Source organism: Rhinatrema bivittatum, chromosome 5 (genome assembly GCF_901001135.1).
Source record: "Rhinatrema bivittatum chromosome 5, aRhiBiv1.1, whole genome shotgun sequence".
NCBI lineage: Eukaryota > Metazoa > Chordata > Amphibia > Gymnophiona > Rhinatrematidae > Rhinatrema > Rhinatrema bivittatum.
This window is the reverse complement of record NC_042619.1, coordinates 51,850,137-51,870,618: the sequence shown is the minus strand read 5'-3', so window position 1 is coordinate 51,870,618 and position 20,482 is coordinate 51,850,137. Positions and strand designations below refer to the sequence as shown.

Sequence of the window (20,482 nt, the reverse complement as noted above, 5' to 3'; positions counted from 1 at the left end):
TGTCAGGCTGGTCATGTACATAGCAACGGCAAAGTCTCTCTAATCTTGTATTTTGCTGCAGATAGCCAAACAGGCCAATGTTCATTTTTACTGATGTTAGAGTCCATCTTAGCTGCTTGTCCTGTTAGCAAGAACTGGAATATTCCCTACAGAGCAACATAGATCTGTGGTATAAATCAGGCCATGCCATCCTTTGTTCTAAGCCAATGATATGTAAAAATGTAGCATTGGGAGGGCAATTCTGAAAGCTGAACAAGCTTTTTGTCCATGTATATTGGTTTTGAAAATTGCTCACACTCCATGCAAGCAAATGTATGTGCATTGGTTTGCAACCTGCGCACTTTTACCCACATTATCACGAGGCATTCCTGAGGGCATGTTTAGGTTGGGGAGGAAATAGCATGTATAAATTGCATTTTCAAATCTAAAGCCAGAAGAATGCTGGGCTGCATAGAGAGAGGAATATCGAGTAAGAAAAGGGAAGTAATTATCCCCTTATACACGTCCTTGGTGAGACCTCCCCTGGAGTACTGTGCTCAGTTCTGGAGACCGTATCTCCGAAGTGACAGATGCAGGATGGAGGTGGTCCAGAGAAGGGCGACCAAAAAGGTGGATGGTCTTCATCGAATGACTTATGAGGCGAGATTAAAGAACCTAAATATGTATACCCTGGAGGAAAGGAGGAGCAGAGGTGATATGATACAGATGTTCAGATACTTGAAAGGTTTTAATGATCCAAAGTCAACAACAAACCTTTTCCGTTGGAAAAAAATCAGCAGAACTAGGGGTCATGATTTAAAACTCCAGGGAGGAAGACTCAGAACCAATATCAGGGAGTATTTCTTCACGGAGAGGGTGGTAGATGCCTGGATCGCCCTTCCGGAGGAAGTGGGGAAGATCAAAACTGTGAAGGATTTCAAAGAGGGGTGGGATAAACACTATGGATCCATAAAATCTAGAGGATGTGAATGAAGAGAAGTGGCATGGGGCTGGCTTGCGGGAATGACAGCTACTACCTGGTGATTAATACCCTTATTCAATAAACATACATACGGTTAATGCAACTCCAACATTGCTCTATGCTTCAACGGCAAGAGGAAATGTGGAAAAGAGGATTTGCATTCAGGCAACAACCAACAAGGTAGCACAGTCTGGGTAAACAAATAAGCATAGGAGTAGCTTGCTTTTGCGGCGGTTACTACCCCAAACCAATTAAGCCTGATACTTCACTTTCAATGCATATCCAGCATAGATTTCTGTTCCAATGACAGGGGAGAATGAAAAAAAGAGGATTTACATTCAGACAACAACCAACAAGGACTGAATTGCACAGTCTGGGTAAACAAATAAGTGTGGAAGTAGCTTGCTTGTTGCGGCAGTTACTACCCTGAACCAATTATTTATTTATATTTATAAAAAAACTGTTAAATAAATAAATAAATAAATTTGTTTAAAGCTTTTTATATCAGTATTATTAGTTACATCATACCGGTTTACAACAGAATTGCATGTAGAAAATACATGAAACAGGTACTGGGGAAAAGCATATTCAGCACAGCTCACTGCTTCAACGGCTAGAGAATGAAGAAAAGAGGATTTATATTCAGACAACAACCAACAAGGACTGAATTGCACAGTCTAGGTAAACAAATAAGCGTGGGAGTAGCTTGCTTACTGTGGCGATTACTACCACTAACAAATTAAGCCTGAGACTTCACTTTGAATGCATATCCAGCGCATCTCACTGCTTCAACGGCAAGGGGGAATGAAGAAATAGGATTTACATCCAGACAACATCTAACAAGGCATTGATCTGAGCAGTATGAGTATACAAACATTGGGGTAACTTGCTCGATACGACAGTTACTACCCTCAAACATTAAGCCTTATACTTCACTTTGATGTAGCTCCAACTCTGCTCACTGCATCAATGGCGGGGGAGGAAGGAAATTCGAATCAAAAAGTTACCAATAAGGGCCCTGAACTCAGCGGTCGGAGTAACAGATAACTATGAGAAAATAAGTGTGAAAGCTTGCTGGGCAGATTGGATTGGGCCTATTGGTCTTCTTCTGCAGTCATTTCTATGTTTCTATGATTTTCCTTTAAATTTTCCTCACAAAAATAGCAGACACAAATACCACAGATATATTTTCAACCATGGCAATAATCAAAGCAACCCTGTACAAAACCACATTGGAAAAAAAATTACACTAACATTTTCAAAAGAAAGAAACCCAACAGATAGGGTAAGGCAGGCAGCTGAAGACAAGTCAAGGTCGGGGCAGGCAGTAGACAGCAGGTGACGTATCCAGACTGGGGTCAGATGCAGGCAGTGATCCAGGAGTTCCAAGTCCAGGCTGATGTCAAAACCAGAAGAGCAGGTAGAGGATAAACAGAGGAGGATGAGGGAGCAACAGAAACAAGAAGGACCAGGAGGCACAGGAACAGAGAAGGCACCACAGGAACGATAGCAACCAGGTGCAGCAGCTAGCAGAGAGAACGAGGCTCTCAGGAGACCTGCTGCTGAGGCATGGGGTGCCAGGAGGAGGGAGCCTAAATAGGGCTGGCAGATGACATCATCAAGGAGCACCTGCAGGGGTTTCATACCAGTGCATATATTTTTTGTGCATACCCACGTGAGCCTAAGGTGCATGTTGCCGGATCTGTTCATCAGCATATGATGGTGGCTTCTTGTCCTGGGGCCATAGCTGGGGCTGGGTGAGTCCATTGCTTGGGTCATGGGCCTGAGGTTTTCACAGTATCCCCCCCGCCCCCTCTCCTGCAAAGGCCCCTCCCCGATTTCTTGGGCCTGGGTTTAGATGAGAAATGTTGATGAAATTAATAGACTAGCTGGGGGGCTTGGACGTTAGAAACGGGCTCCCAAGAATTTTCTTCTGGCCTGTAACCTTTCCAAACAATAAGATAGAAAAGTTTTTTCCTTACTCTCTTGGCATCTAAGATCTCTGCTACTTCGTATTCAGTGTCATCTTCAATAAGAACGGCTGGAGGCTTGGGTGGTGACCTTAATGGCCAGGACAGGACTGCAGGTTTCAGAAGGGACACATGGAACACGTCATGAATCTGGAGTGTGGCTGGCAACTTGAGTTTATAGGTCATGTTCTCCATCCGTTGTGCCAGAGGGAAAGAGCCCAAGAAACGAGGTGCGAACTTTAAGGACAGCATACGAAGTCTGAGATGACGTGTACTAAGCTAGACCAGCTCTCCAGGTTGAAACTGTGATACAGGATGTAATCTCTTGTCTGCCTGCTTTTTAGATCGGGCAGCAGCTTGTTCCAGGAGTTGTTCCAGGAGTTGATACATAGTCTGCCAGAGGTTGTGCAGCTCTTTGCCTCTTAAGATTGGCTGCCAGGCAGGTTACTGGTGTTGCTAAGAGCATAAGAACATAAGAAATTGCCATGCTGGGTCAGACCAAGGGTCCATCAAGCCCAGCATCCTGTTTCCATCAGAGGCCAAACCAGGCCACAAGAACCTGGCAATTACCCAAACACTAAGAAGATCCCATGCTACTGATGCAATTAATAGCAGTGGCTATTCCCTAAGTAAATTTGATTAATAGCCGTTAATAGACTTCTCCTCCAAGAACTTATCCAAACCTTTTTTGAACCAAGCTACACTAACTGCACTAACCACATCCTCTGACAACAAATTCCAGAGCTTTATTGTGCGTTGAGTGAAAAAGAATTTTCTCCGATTAGTCTTAAATGTGCTACTTGCTAACTTCATGGAATGCCCCCTAGTCCTTCTATTATTTGAAAGTGTAAATAACCGATTCACATCTACTCGTTCAAGACCTCTCATGATCTTAAAGACCTCTATCATATCCCCCTCAACCATCTCTTCTCCAAGCTGAACAGCCCTAACCTCTTCAGCCTTTCCTCATAGGGGAGCTGTTCCATCCCCTTTATCATTTTGGTTGCACTTCTTTGTACCTTCTCCATTGCAATTATATCTTTTTTGAGATGTGGTGACCAGAATTGTACACAGTATTTCAGGTGCGGTCTCACAATGGAGCGATATAGAGACATTATGATATTTTCCATTTTATTAACCATTCCCTTCCTAACAATTCTTAACATTCCGTTTGCTATTTTGACTGCTGCAGCACACTGAGCCGATGATTTTAAAGTATTATCCATTATGATTCCTAGATCTTTTTCCTGGCTGGTAGCTCCTAATATTGAACCTAACATCATGTAACTACAGCAAGGATTATTTTTCCCTATATGCCATACCTTGCACTTGTCCACATTAAATTTCATCTGTCATTTGGATGCCCAATCTTCCAGTCTTGCAAGGTCCTCCTGTAATGTATCACAATCTGCTTGTGATTTAACTACTCTGAATAATTTTGTATCATCCGCAAATTTGATAACCTCACTCATCGTATTCCTTTCCAGATCATTTATATATATATTGAAAAGCACCGGTCCAAGTACAGATCCCTGAGGCACTCCACTGTTTACCCTTTTCCACTGAGAAAATTGACCATTTAATCCTACTCTCTGTTTCCTGTCTTTTAACCAGTTTGTAATCCACTAAAGGACATCGCCTCCTATCCCATGACTTTTTAGTTTTCTTAGAAGCCTCTCATGAGGAACTTTGTCAAACGCCTTCTGAAAATCCGAATACACTATATCTACTGGTTCACCTTTATCCACATGTTTATTAACCCCTTCAAAAAAAATGAAGCAGATTTGTTTGGCAAGATTTCCCTTGGGTAAATCCATGTTGACTGTGTTCCATTAAACCATGTCTTTCTATATGCTCTACGATTTTGATCTTGAGAATAGTTTCCACTATTTTTTAAATATTGGGGTTACACACCCTCCAGTCTTCAGGTACAATGGATGATTTTAATGATAGGTTACAAAGTTTAACTAATAGATCAGAAATTTCATTTTTTTAGTTCCTTCAGTACCCTAGGATGCATACCATCTGGTCCAGGAGATTTGCTACTCTTTAGTTTGTCAATCTGGCCTACTACATCTTCCAGTTTCACCGTGATTTCATTCAGTTCATCTGCCTCATCACCCCTGAAAACCATCTCCGGAACTGGTATCTCCCCAACATCCTCATTAGTAAACACGGAAGCAAATAATTCATTTAGTCTTTCTGCAATGGCCTTATCTTCCCTAAGAGCCCCTTTAACCCCTCTGTCATCTAATGGTCCAACCGACTCCCTCACAGGTTTCTTGCTTTGGATATATTTTTAAAAGTTTTTATTATGAGTTTTTGCCTCTATGGCCAACTTCAATTCAAATTCTCTCTTTGCCTGTCTTATCAATGTTTTACACTTATCTTGACAATGCTTATGTTTTATCCTATTTTCTTCAGATGAATCCTTCTTCCAATTTTTGAAGGATTTTTTTTTTGGCTAAAATAGCCTCTTTCACCTCACCTTTTAACCATGACGGTAATCGTTTTGCCTTCCTTCCACCTTTCTTAATGTGTGGAATACATATGGACTGCGCCTCTAGGATTGTATTTTTAAACAATGTCCATGTCTGTTGAACACTTTTAACCTTTGCAGCTGCACCTTTCAGTTTTTTTCTAACTATTTTCCTCATTTTATCAAAGTTTCCCTTTTGAAAGTTTAGTGTTAGAGTTGCTGATTTACTTATTGTCCCCCTTCCAGTTATTAGTTTAAATTTGATCATTTTATGATCACTGTTGCCAAATGGCCCCACCACCATTACCTCTCTCACCAAATCCTGTGTTCCACTAAGAATTAAATCTAATATAGCTCCCTCTCTTGTTGGTTCCTGAATCAATTGCTCCATGAAGTAGTTATTTATTACATCCAGGAACTTTATGTCTCTAGCAAGTCCTGATATTACATTTACCCAGTCAATGTTGGGGTAATTGAAATCTCCCATTATTACTGCACTCCCAAATTGGTTAGCTTCCCAGATTTCTCTAAGCATTACATCATCTGTCTGACCATTTTGTCCAGGTGGACAGTAGTATAATCCTATCATTATACTCTTACCCAACACACATGGGATTTCTACCCATATAGATTCTACTGAGCATTTAGTCTCTTGTATGATCTTTATCCTGTTCCTCCCTGACATAAAGTGCCACACCCCACCAAGTTGATCCTCCCTATCATTGCGATATAATTTGTACCCTGATATAGCACTGTCCCATTGGTTATCCTCCTTCCACCAAGTCTCTGTGATGCCAATAATTATTTGCAGATGTTGTCCAAAAACCAGATAGAAGGGGGAGGCCCCTGTGGCTTCATTGATATGGTTATTATGGCAGCCCAGGGAAGTAAGGGGGCCCAATTGTCTTGACTTTGATTAACATACAGGCGTAGGAAGGACTTGAGGGACTGGTTGGAACGCTCTGCCAGCCCATTTGTCTGAGGGTAGTAGGTGGAGGAAAAGTCCAGGATAATTTAAAACTTTTTACATAGGCCTCTCCAATAATGATCAGTGAACTGGACTCCCTGGTCTGAGAGGATGTGATGAGGAAGACTGTACAAGCGGAAGACATGTTGTACAAACAAACAACCAATAAGAGAAAAGTGCAAAACTTTATTATCACAAATATCAAAACATTTTAAGAAATGTGTCCATACGAGTTAAAAATCACACATACACTCATTCACACCTTAAAACATCACAGAATACACACAAGTGCCAGTATATAAGACTATTGCGCCTATATAATTATACAAAACCCTTTCAGATGTAACTCAAATTCCCTGTGGGATTTTCCACTTACACTCTATATATTTCTAACTTACTCCTCCATTATCCAATTTTCATAAACAAACTCTGTCAGTTCAACACATTAAAGAGTGTATATTAATAATGACATTGGTCGTTGGTGTGAAATTCTGATTCCTGATCCGTTTCCAACTTCAGGTACAAGTTCACATGGTCTGACCCCAACAAGCGGCCCCTGTTTCACATGCATATGCTTCCTCAGGGGAACTGCAACCACTGAGAAAACCAAATTTAGATATTTAAAACAGGATCATAGTACACATATTGTAGCTCAATTAATTGTACCAATTTTTTACCTCGAAGTCGTCTGAATTCAAAGATTTAAAAAATCTTTGAATTCAGACGACTTTGAGTGTGAATGAGTGTATGTGTGATTTTTAACTCGTATGGACACATTTCTTAAAATGTTTTGATATTTGTGATAATAAAGTTTTGCACTTTTCTCTTATTGGTTGTGATGATATAGTTATATAGAGAAAATAGTTCAGATTACCCCGTGAGTGTACCTTGTACAAACAAACAAGCCAGTTCTGGGGCTGAGGGGAGCCCTGGCAGCAGGACAAAATGGGCCATCTTAGAGAATTTGTCTACAATAATCCAAATCATGGTGTTGCCCCTAGATGGGGAAAGTCTGTAAAAAAGTCGGTGGCCAGATGCTGGTATCAGTTATGATGCTGTTCGCAGAGCTCATCCTGTGAGCAGCCTCTCACCTTGCCCTGGTCTGGCCAACTTCCTCCACCGGCCCGATGCCGCCACTGCTGCTGCCGAACCTTGCTCTTCCATGGCCTGGACCATTGCACCGCTGCCACCCTGGTCTTCCGCTGCTGCTGCTGCTCTAATGTGGCCTGCGCCGTGCCGGTCAGGCCTGCACCTGACCACCTTTTTTCATCCTTGCAGCCCGACGCCGCCGTCCTCACTTCTTTGTGGCAAAGGAGCCACCACCATCGTCCACTGCCAGGATTATCCCTGCACGGCAGAGGAAGCCATTGCTCCTTTTTCACAGCCCTGGTGCCGCCTCTGACTTCCTCCACCTCCTGGGCCTCTAGGCGCATGCGTGCGCCTCATCACAGTATTTAAAGGGCTAGCAATGGAAAAAGCCCTGTGACCCCACCGAATGACCTCATCAGCCTGTTCCTTCATTAGTGCTATAAAAGGGCTCTCTTCCACTTCCTCGGGGCCTTCGAACCGGATCCATGGTCATCCATGATCCTCTTCTCCGGTCAAGGTCTTCAGTGGTCTTCTTTTGTCTAGATGGCTCTTTGTTAGATGTTCCTGGTCTTGTTCCTCATTGGAGCTCCTTCGTTGCCTGTCCCATGTCCTGATGTTCCACGTTCGTGAAATTCCTGATGTTCCTTGTTCTGGTGTTCCTTGTTCCCGATGTTCCAGTATTCCAGTTCCTGTGTCCTGTTGTCCTGGTTTCTCCATTTCCTGGCTCCAGGTATTCCTGTCTAGCCTCGCCCGCTGGATTCTGCCTCCAGATGACCATCCTGAGGGTAAATTCGTATTTGATCTGGTACCTGTTCCTGGTCATTGGAGCCCCATTCCGGCTGGATCCTTTTCCTGCACTGCCTGGATTCCCTTCTGTCCTGAGCTTCAGTCCTGCGCTTGTCCCACTGTCCATGTGGTCCATGACCAGCCTCTTCAGGTTGTGTAGGGTGCTCAGTGGGACAGTGTGGTCTGCGACCAGCCCAAGGGGGGCTGCATAGGGTGCCCTGAGGGGCAGTGTCTGTCTGAATCTTCCAAGTATCCTGAATCCTTGTCCGAGTCTTCCAAGTATTGTGAAACCTTGTCCGAGTCTTCCAAGTTTCTCGAGCCCTCGTCTGAGTCTTCCAAGTTGCACGTATGCTCGTCTGAATCTTCCAAGTTCCTCGAGTCCTTATCTGAGTCTTCCAAGTTCCTGAGTTCCATGTCTCGTCCTGTTCCTGCCCTCAGCCTCCATCTGGCCTCACGCACTTGTCGTTCCCAAGCAGCGAGTCCAGAAGGGCTACCGAGTGGCCAGAGGGCTACTCTTGAGACCAGCATTGCGTTGCTGGATTTCACCGGTGTGTGCAGGTCCAGTGGAGGGCTGAGCCTGCCTTGTTTCAGTTCCTGATGCTCCATGTCCTGATCCTGGTCCAGTCTTGTTCCTGCTCCAGCCTGTGCCTGAACACTCTCACCTCCCATGGTGTGTGTTTTGGGGCTCCTCCCTGAGCCACGCCGAGGCCCAAGGGCTCACAATCCCTCTTGAGCAAGCAACCACACCTCTGCGCTTGCAATAGGTACCCAAGAAGGCCTGGAAATATATCGGTTTACTGCCCAACATGAAAGTAACAGGAAGAAGGATTTGGGAAGAAGTGCCTGAGTGACCTATGGTGGTCTCTCCCACCATGCCTAGGTCCAGGAATTTCCAGCCTTAAGAGCGCAGTGGGCTGCATTTTGTCCAGGACCTGTGCAGTATAAACATAAGTTGAACTGGCGATGGAGCTGACATTCTTCAGAGGAGATTCGCAGGTGGTCCATCTGCATGGGTTCTTCGGATGGCTCCCAAGGTTCCAGGATTCGGGATGTAAGAACTGGGTGCTAGAAGTTGGAAGCCAGGAATAAGGGGCAGCAAGCTTGGGCCCTTTCTTTAGCATGTTCTCGGAGGCATAAGTCAAAAAAAATGGCCATCTGAATAAGGTCTTCCAGGATGACAGGTGGATCCCCCCCTAGCTAGTTCTTCCTTAACGGAGTTGGCAAAGCGCTTTCATAAGAAAGCCGTGAGGCTGTCCTCACTCCATTATAATTTGGAGGCCAATGTCCTGAAATGTACTGTATATTCTCCCAGAGTCCAGGCTGAGGTCAAAACCAGAAGGCAGAGGATAAACAGTGGAGGACGAAAAAAGCAACCAGATCAAGAAGGACCAGGAGGCAGGAACACACAGAGAGGGCACCACAGGAACAAGAGCAACCAGGAGCAGCAACTAGCAGAGAGACAGAGGCTCTCCGAAGACATGTTGCCAAGGCAAGGGGTTCTGGGAGGACGGAGGCTAAAAGGGGTGGGCAGATGACATCATTGAGGAGCACCTCTGCAGGTTTTTCCCCAATGCGTATATTTTATGTATGAACCCGCATGCATGTGCACCCAAGGCGAATGTTGCCTAGATCTGATTGTCGGCGTACAATAGCAACATCTTGTCATGGGGCCAGGTGAGTCCATCGTTTTTGGTCGAGGGCCCGAGGTTCTAATACCTTCACAGGTGTTGAGTTTTTTGTAACTTAAATTACCTGTAGCAAATACCACACCATTTAGTTCACAGAATATGAATTCCTAAACAGCCTACATTCCTTCGTTAGCATTGCTCATTGCCATGTTAGTGTTATGTTCCACGGCCGCAGCCGCGCTCCCCTACCTGTTCCGAAGCGGCGGGCTGACGCGGCAGTGATGGGGGAGGCGGCTGACTCGAGTGCCCTTCACTCCCACGCGGCAGCGCAAGTCCCCGGGGTGATTCCTGGGGTTGGGAGCTGTTCCTGCTCCCTTCTCTCGGCGTCAGGCAGCTTCCCCCGTGGGTCCAAAATCCAAGATGGCCGCCGCCATCCTTAGGCGTGAGGCCGCGCCCCCTCACTAGTTTTAAAGGGACCTGATCCCTTTAACTACTCCCAGTTGTCTTTAATGAGCCAGAGCAGAGGAAGTATAAAAGGAGGCTTTCTCTGCTCATTTCTCGACTTGGCAACTTTTGTGTTAGTCAGGTCTGCTTGCTTCGGTGAGTCTTCTAGTGCCTTGAATCCTTGTTCCTGTTTCGACTTGGTGTTCCTGACTTCAGATCGGCTAGCGGTGATTCCTGGTGTGTGACTTCGGATCGGCTAGTGGTGATTCCTGGTGTTTGACTTCAGATTGGCAAGCGGTGATTCTCTGGTGTATGACTTCGGACTGGCAAGCGGTGATCCCTCAGTGTGTGATCTCGGACTGGTAAGCAACGACCCTCTGGCACTTGACCTTGGACTTCTTCTTGACCATCGTCTCCAAGGGCCCACCTAAGTCCCAGCGGCCCGGGTCCCTATGGGCTCCTCCCGGGAGGACTGCGGGCTTCCAGGGGTGAAGCTCCAGTCAGCCCTTGCACCGAACGCTCGACTTCTTGACCTCTCAAAGGTCCACCTAAGTCCCATCGGTCCAGGTCCCTACGGGCTCCTCCTGGGGGACCGCGGACTTCCACTTCCTTTCCTCGACGTCACGACTCTTCATCTGCCTCCACAGTCGCCATTTGTCTCCAGTGCCGAGGGTCAGCTGGTCACGTCTTCTGTTCCTGCCTTGCCACCCGATGGGAGAACCTACGGATCTTCCTCCTAAGGTATACCATCCTCCCGTCGGCCCAAGGGTTCACAAGCCTGAGCATAACAGTTAGCACACCTGGCAGTGATAACACTTACCATGGCAGCAGCATTTGCCATGACCTAACAGTCACCATGAATGGGTCGTACAGAGCACAAAGTATTTATCATACAATAAACGTCTTACCACATTGTAGTACAATAGTCTCTTTGTACCTCATGCAATGAGAATGTTACTCATTCTTTAAATAATATTATTAAGGAATGTATTGCATCCATTTGGATATTCAATGGCCCTCATGGATTTTCAAGAGCCTTATTGATTATTTTGTTCAAAGTTGAACCAAGAGTCTTAAAAGATTTGATGATGGGTACTTGAAGTTTGCAATGAAGAGACAAGAGAAATACATTTTCTTTCTGTTTCTCTGTTAACTCTCCTACAGTGATCTTCATTGTTTGTTATAGAAATTGAAATACAACACAACAAGCATTTAGATCAAGCTAGGTTATTTTTTCAGCATATCATCTCTAAGAAGTTTCTCATATACCGACCTGAAGGACAATTTTCAAGCTATTTTTAGCCAGATGCATAGTGATCTTCCAGGGTAAACTGTCTGTCTGAAATTTACTCTTGCTTAATCCCAGCTAGAAGGACAGAGGGGGGGAGGGGCCCGTATTTTTAGCCAGAGTCAGAGGAGGCGCTCCCATGGGCATGTTTAGGGCGGGGCTTGCAAATAAATTCGGCTGAATTTTTAATTGGCCACACGCGCAAATTCCAGCAGTCACGCGCACGGCTGGGCCCTCGGCACCCCACGGGCATTTTCAAAAGGGCCTGGCCATGCGCGCCGGGAACTGCACGCCCCGTGGACACCCGCGCACACCTTAGCATATCTACCCCAGGGTGCGTGGATGGAATTTTCAGATCCACAGTGGTTTTCCAGCACAAATCAGATGCAAAAATCCATGGGTCTTCTGTGCCCACTGGCAATTTTTGAAAGGGGAAGTATGCGTGTACTTTCCCCTTGAAAACTGGGTTACAAGGACTTTGCACCTTGGTGGGCTGTTTGACAATTGCCCCCAGGAAGGGAAATTTTGAAAGTCAATTCCACGGTAAAACAGCGCTTTATCTGCAGAAATGGGCTTTCAGAAAAATGCCCGCCCTATAATCAGGTAAAAGGACATGTGTAGGTCCACTACTCCTGTCCCTGCATGCTCAGTAAGGAAAGGTATTCCTGGGGTTGGGGGTTAGGGATTGCGAGGGGCTTGCCCTTACTCACGTACTTTTGAAGTGTCAAAAGCATATGCCTAATTCTTCTCAGGAAAGCTGCCCTCAGAAGTTAGCAGGTATAGCATGTGTGGGTACTCTTCCTGGGCTAATTTTCAAAGGGAAAGCCTGCCCATGCCTTCCCTCTGAAAACGAGTGCAAAGATTAACATTTTTCATCCTCGTCAAGGAGGATTTCGTAGGCCACATCATACTGAATTGGATTTTGTTTTCCGTGTTGAATTTTTTTGCAGTGCAAATTTGATCTGGGGGGTCTGCTGTTTTGGCAATTTTTCTTGATGTGACCTGTGCGTTTGATACTATCTCTCATGAAATTCTGCTTCCTCGCTTGCAAGAGTTGGGTATTCAAAGTAATATTTTTAACATGGTTCTCTTCATGTCTGAAGTCACGATTTCAGCAGGTTTGTTATAACGATCTTTCCTCAAATTGGTATGTTATGCCTTCTGGAGTGCCCCAGGGATTGGTTTTGTCGGCCGCGCTTTTTAACATTCATATGCAATCTTTATGTTTTTTGGCAGATCATAATCTTTCAACTTTTTCTTTGTTAGGTGCAACAATTCCATTTAAAGATTCTCTATGTAACCTTGGTGTTCCTTTTGACGCCACATTGTCTTTCAAATCCCAGCTCCAACAGGTCCTGCTGGGTGGCTATTCTAAATTTCGTCTGTTGAGGCATGTAAAGTACATTCTTGAACCAAGAGATTTTAGAACATAAGAATGTAAGATATGCCATACTGGGTCAGACCAAGGGTCCATCAAGTCCAGTATCCTGTTTCCAATAGTAGCCAATCCAAGTCACAAGTACCTGGCAAGTAACCAAACATTAGATACATCACAAGCTACTATTGCTTATTAATTACTGTAATAGCAATTTATGGATTTTTCCTCTAGGAACTTATCCAAACCTTTTTTAAACCCAGTTACACTAACTGCTGTAATCACATCCTCTGGCAGTGAATTCCAGAGCTTAACTATGTGCTGAGTGAAAAAGAATTTTCTTCAATTTGTTTTAAATGAGCTACTTGCTAACTTCATGGAGCACCCCCTAGTCCTTCTAATATCTGAGAGAGTAAATAACCGATTTACATTAACTTGTTCAAGTCCTTTCATGATTTTGTAGCCTTCTATCATATCCCCTCTCCATCGTCTCTTCTCCAAACTGAACAGCCCTAACTTCTTTAGCCTTTCCTCATAGGGCAGCTGTTCCATGTCCCAAAAGCTATATCCTTTTTGAGATGCGGTGACCAGAATTGTACACAGTATTCAAGGTGCGGTCTCACCATGGAGCGATACAGAGGCATTATGACATCCTCTGTTTTATTTGCCATTCCCTTCCTAATAATTCCTAACATTTCATACTATTCTACAAGCTTATGCTCTTACCTGTGTAGACTATTGTAATTTGCTTTATTTATGTTTCTGAATTCATCATTAAGAGCTCTGCAGATATTAATGAATTCTGTGCTCACCTGATTGCAGGCAGATGGCAAGATGAGCACATTTCACCAGTGTTGAAAGAGCTACATTGGCTGCCTGTAAAAGAACAAGATTTAAAGTTCTTGTAGTCTTATTTAAGGTATTGAAGCTCAATGGACCCAAATACCTTAAATTGTATCTGATTACCTATATCCCAGGAACCTTGCGGTCTAGTAAAATAAACTTGCTCATGGTACCACCAGTGAAATCTGCTCACCTTACTAGCACGAGGTGTCGTGTATTTTCTATCTTTGATCCAGAATGTTGGAACACTCTGCCTAGCTATACGAGAGACACTGATGATATTAAGTTGTTTGGAAGCATCTTAAATCTTTATTTCAAGAAGCATTTCTGTCAGTATAATGCGGAATTCAATTTAGATACAATGTTTTGTATCATTAAGTTTTGTTTTACTGGTTTTAATGTTTTGTTTTATTGATTTTACTGATCTTAAATTGAAGTAATGTGGAATTGATTTAATTTATTGCTGTACTTTGCCTAGCACTACTTTGATATAGGCGAAAGAAATAGTTAGATAAATAAATAAATAAGACACATTTCTATTTATGGGAACGTAAGAAACTTTCCCTGAAATTCTTGAAGTGGAGCTAAATGTTTACATATTGTTACAGTCTCACAAAATTATGCACAATTATTTCATGATTTGTTTTCAATTGCGTGAAAGTCCACAAAGAGCAATGAGATAACATTGCCCATATCTACCCTTTGGCTCCAGTCAGTGCTCAAGGGTGAATTGTTTCCTAGTTCCCTCAAATGTTTTGAATTCCTCTGATAAAGCAAATGTTGCTTACCTGTAACAGGTGTTCTCACAGGACAGCAGGATGTTATTCCTCACATATGGGTGACATCATCAGGATGGAGCCCAATCACGGAAAACTTCTGTCAAAGTTTCCAGAACTTTGACTGGCCCCTACTGGGCATGCCCAGCATGGCACTAACCCTGCAGCCAGCAGGGGTCCCCCTTCAGTCTTATTTGAAAGCTACAGGCAGTGCCAAAAAATAAAATAACAAAACGTTATGAACCCAACACCGCGGGGTGGTGGGCGGGTTTCATGAGGACTAACATCCTGCTGGCCTGTGAGAACACCTGTTACAGGTAAGCAACACTTGCTTTCTCACAGGACAAGCAGGATAGTAGTCCTCACATATGGGTGAGTACCAAGCTGAGGATGTCCAAACATGCACCAAATGTACCCAACGGCGTGTAACGGGGACAACAACTGGGGTGGAATTTGGTAGAGGGCATCCTGAACCCCACCGGGCAGGCGGAAGGGTGTAGGTACGTCACGTTGGAAGTAAGTTACGCAGGACAGACTGGCCGAAGATGGAATCTTGTCTTCCGGCTTTGTCCAAGCAATAGTGGGCTGCGAAAGTATGGAGAGAACTCCAGGAGGCAGCCCTGCAAATGTCAGGAAGCGGCACCAATCATAGGTGTGCTACTGAAGTCACCATGGCCCTTACAGAGTGTACTTTAACACGGTCTTGAAAAGGAATGCCTGCTTGCTGATAGCAAAAAGATATGCAGTCCGCCAACCAGGAGGAGAGAGTCTGCTTACCTACAGGTTGCCCTAATTTGTTGGGGTGGAAAGAGACGAATAACTGAGTGCTCTTCCTGTGGGCAACTGTACGGTCTAGATAAAAAGCTAGAGCCCGTTTACAGTCAAGGGTATGCAGAGCCTGTTCCCCTGGATTGGAATGGGGCCTGGGAAAGAAGGTAGGTAGTATGATGGATTGATTAATGTGAAACTCTGAAACTACCTTAGGCAAAAACAGGGTGAGTGCGGCGTACTGCCCGGTCCTGCAGGAGTTTAGTGTAAGGTGGATAGGTAACTAGGGCCTGTAACTCACTAACCCTGTGAGCTGAAGTGATAGCCAAAAGGAAAATCATTTTCCATGTGAGATATTTTAGGTCAGAGGAGTGAAGAGGCTTGAATGGTGGTTTCATGAGCCGACCGAGGACCAGGTTAAGGTCCCAAGAAGGGGCCGGAGGACGTAAAGGTGGCTTGATATGGAGCAAGCCCTTCAAAAAGCGTGTTACAAGGGGGTTGTACTGATATAGGGACATCCTCGACACCTTTATGGAAGGCGGCTACTGCACTGACATGCATTCTGATGGAAGATGTCTTGAGACTTGACTCTGACAAATGCCAGAGATAGTCCAAAAACTTTGGGATTGGACAGGAAAAGGGATCAAGAGACTGAGAAGCGCAACATGATGTGAACATTTTCCATTTATAGGAGTAAGATTTTCTCATGGAAGGCTTCTGTGAAGCAATCAAGACATGGGAAACTGGATCGGAAAGGTTAAGTGGCTGAAGGATTAACCTTTCAACATCCATGCTGTCAGGGACAAGGCCTGAAGATTGGGATGGCGTAGGCACCCGTTGTTTTGAGTGATCAGAAGCGGATCCTTTCCCAAGGGAATGTGCCTGCGGATGGAGAGATTCTGCAGTATTGGAAACCACACTTGGCATGGCCAGTGAGATGCTATCAGGATCATGGTTCCCTTGTCCTGACGTAGCTTCACGAGAGTCTTCGAGAGAAGAGGAAGTGGAGGAAATGCATAAAGCAGACCAGTTGCCCATGAGAGGGAGAATGCATCTCTAGGCTGAGAGTTTTCGCTGCAAAGGAGGGAGCAGTAATTGTCCACTTTGTGGTTCTCAGGGGACGCAAAGAGGTCTGTCTGAGGATATCCCCATTGTCGGAAGATGGAGTTCGCTACCAAGGGGTTGAGAGACCACTCGTGCGGTTGGAAGATGTGACTCAGCTTATCTGCCAACACATTGTCCACTTCCAGCAAGTAGGTGGCCCTGAGGTACATCGAGTGGGAGAGAGCTTCCGCCCAAATCTGCGCAGCTTCCTGACACAGAAGGAAGGAGCCTGTGCCTCCCTGCTTGTTGATGTACCACATGGCCACCTGGTTGTCCGTCTGAATCAGGATGACTTGATTGGACAGGCGATCCTGAAATGCCCTGAGAAAATATCGCATTGCTCGAAGCTCCAGGAAATTTATTTGGTGCTTGGCTTCCTCTGGAGACCAAGATCCTTGTGTCTGCAGATCGGCCATGTGGGCTCCCCACCCGAGGTTGGAAGCGTCGGTGGTGAGAATGACTTGAGGATTTGGAACTTGAAAGGGCAATCCCTGGAGGAGATTGTTCTGATTTTTCCACCAGGCGAGAGACAGACGGAGTGAGTCGGTGATGTGGACAATGGCTGACAGAGGCTGAATAGCTTGAATCCATTGTGACCTGAGAGTCCAGTGCATGAGTCTCATGGCCAAGCGGGCCATTGGTGTGACATGGACTGAGGACGCCATGTGTCCCAGAAGGACGAGGAATTGGCGAGCTATTGCAGCATGCTGAGACTGCAACTGGTGAGCGAGAGACATGAGAGTTAGCGCTCGTTGTTGAGGCAGAAAAGCTTTTGCCTGCAAGGTGTCCAAGTCTGCCCCAATGAACGACAAGGTTTGAGATGGGACTAAGATTTTTCGTAATTGACGAGAAATCCTAGCGAAATTAGAGTATGTAGAGTTAAATCGAGGGACGACCGAGAAGTTTGCTGAGTTGGAGCCCTGATTAACCAGTCATCCAGATAGGGGTAGACGTGAACACCCTGGGTTCTGAGGAAAGCTGCGACAACTACGAGACATTTGGTAAAGACTCGTGGTGCAGACGCTAGGCCAAACGGAAGCACTCGGTATTGATAGTACTTGGGGCCTACTAAAAACCTCAGGTACTTGCGATGAGCTGGAGTTATCGAAATGTGGGTGTATGCGTCCTGGAGGTCCAGAGAGCAGAGCCAGACTCCTCTTTGTAGAAGAGGAAGAAGCGATCCCAAGGTTACCATCTTGAACTTTTCCCACTGGAGGTACTTGTTGAGAGCATGTAGGTCCAAAATTGGACGAACACCCCCCGATTTTTTGGGGATGAGAAAGTACCGGGAATAGAACCCTAGGCCTTGCTGTGAGTGCGGAATGGGTTCTATTGCTCTTGACTGGAGAAGGAGGGAAACCTCTTGATCCAGAAGAGTGGAGTGGTCGGACGTTCTCCACGTCTGCAGAGGTGGGGAGTCCGGTAGCAGGGCGAGAAAGTTCAGATGGTAACCCTGAGCAATGATTGCCAATACCCATTGGTCGGATGTGATTGAATGCCACATGTTGTGAAAGCGGCACAATCGATCTCCCACTGGTATATGTGACAGAGGAATCTGGCTGCTGCTCTCCAAGCGGAAGTCAAAAACCTGAAGCAGGCCCTGGCTGGGGAGCTGCTTGTGGTTTTTGTTTTCGGGCTCGGCGAGGCTGAGGTTTTTGATAAGGTCTCGTAGCACGGGACCTTGCTGGTGGCGGGTAGGCCTTCCTTGGACAGTAGAATGACTTCTTAGAGTCCTTCCTGAAGGGCTGCTTTGAGGAGAAGTCAGAAGGCATCGAAGAGAGCTGTTTGAGGGTCTCATAATGGTCTTTTAATTCAGCCACCATCTGTTGGATCTGTTCTCCGAACAGATTATCTCCTATACATGGTAGGTTGGACAATCGGTCTTGCACTTCTGGGCGAAAGTTAGAAGACTTGAGCCAGGCCCACCATCTTGCTGAGATAGCAGCTGCAGAAGTGTCAAAAATTTCATAAGATGTTCGAATCTCAAGCTTGCCTGCCTCAAATCCTTTGCTTACAAGAGTTTGTAGCTGTTCCTGGAATTGTTGAGGTAGGGAATCAGAGAAGTCCTGTATCTGCTTAAAGATGACCCTGTTATATTGGGTCATCTAAAGCTGATAGGCAGCAATTTGGAAGATGAGCATGGCCCCTTGGAATACTCGTCGACCAATGTTGTCTAGGAATTTTTGTTCCTTAGCAGGAGGGATAGACGAGTGAGGTTTTGACCTTTTTGCCTTCTTTTGTGCAGACTACCACAACTGAGTGGTGATCAAGCTGGGATTTTTGAAAGCATGGGGCTGACTGAATTAAATAAGTAGTGCCAGCCTTTCTGTGTACTGGAGCAATTGATCCAGGATTTTCCCAGTTCTTTTTGAGGAGATCAAGAAGGACCTGATGAATGGGAATAGAGGTGATCACCTTGGGGGCATCCAGGAATTGGAGTAACTCCATCATCTGGTGCCTATCATCCTGTTCCGTCTGTAGTTGAAAAGGAACCAACTCAGACATTTCCTTCACAAAATTTATAAATGAAAGTCCTCTGGAGGAGAACGCTTTCTACTCTCAGTGGGAGAAGGTGGTGAAGGTAAGTCATCGGTGTCTGTTGTCTGTTGAATTATCATCACCCCAAGTGTCATAAGGATCAGCAGACTTCCCTTTAGGAAGTGAAGGGGTTTGGATACCTGAAGGTCTCGGTCTAGGCTCCGAAAAAATCGGAGGAATCGCCGAAGGCACCGATGATGACATCGAAGGCACCAGTGCAGGCATCGAGGGCATCGATGGATGACTCGGTGGCACCGACGAACGTATCGGCAACGATGGATGAATCGATGGTGAGGGATGTATCGGCATCGATGGCTGAAGCAACACACCCGATGGAGGGATGCAGAACGGTTTTCTCCTCCCGATGAAGCTGTCATCGGGGAGAGCATCAGAGCCATCGGAGACCCGGGATCCATCCGTGGAAAGGCGGCCATCAGCGCCTCCATTCTGGATAGCAGTGGTGCCAGCGCTGCCGGAATCAGCTCGATGACAGGTTCCACAATCGGTGCCGGTGTCGGAGGAACCTGAAGACGTTGCATCGCCTTGTCGATGGCATCCTGAACCAGCCAGTCCAGTTCTTCTTGGAGACCTTGAGCAAGCAACCCCGACTCCGGAACAGAAGAGGGAGGAAGAGGCATAGCCGGAGGGACCACCTTTACAGGCGGAATCACGGCTCCCAAACCCCAATCGGGTGAGGGTTGCCTCGGTGAGCCAGTCACAGGAATGGTCGATGCCTTTCCTGGACGGGGCTTCTTCGACGGCAGCTCGGACGATGGCGAGGTCGAAGATTTCGTTCCCTCGATGGTCCGAGTCTTACGGTGTCAATGGCGATGTTTTTCCCTGCGATCCCCTCGATCCTGAGGGGGAGTAGAGGGTGTCGATGGCCATGAAGTCGTCGATGGCGGTCGGTGGTCGATGCTGGCGCGAAGTCGACGGTGCCGGTTCCGACAACGTCGATGCAATGGACAGAGTCGGGGTTTGAGCACGGAAGAGGAGTTCCATCTTCTCCATTCTGGCTTTGCGACCTTTGGTGTCATGAGGGCACATTTGGTGCAAGTCAGGACATCATGCTCACGGCCTAAACACATTACACAGACTCCATGGGGGTCTGTGATAGACATGGTGTGAGTACAGTCCGGGCACCGATGGAATCCTGACGCCATGGCCATTGAAAAAAATCGAGCCGCGGTACAGTCGACAGCCAGTAGGCCGCGAAGACCAAACTCGACGGTAATCGACGGAAAAACGGGTAAAAACTTACCGGAGTACCGCAGTCAGAGAAAAGTCAGAGGAGGGACCCCTGTGGGGCAATTTAACTTTTAATAATTCCGTGAGGAAAATTCCTGTCAGGAATCTCTTCAAAGCTCCTTTACCGCAAGGCTACTGCTGCGCGGAAAAAAGAAGACTGAAGGGGGAACCCTGCTGGCTGCAGGGTTAGTGCCATGCTGGGCATGCCCAGTAGGGGC

General features: G+C 46.0%; 1 protein-coding gene across 1 annotated transcript in view; it reads left to right on the top strand.

The window, feature by feature from the left end:
• Positions 1 to 20,482, top strand: part of LOC115091497 (high affinity choline transporter 1-like) — an 86,293-nt gene that overhangs the window by 65,050 nt on the left and 761 nt on the right. The gene's annotated exons all lie outside the window — the stretch shown is intronic.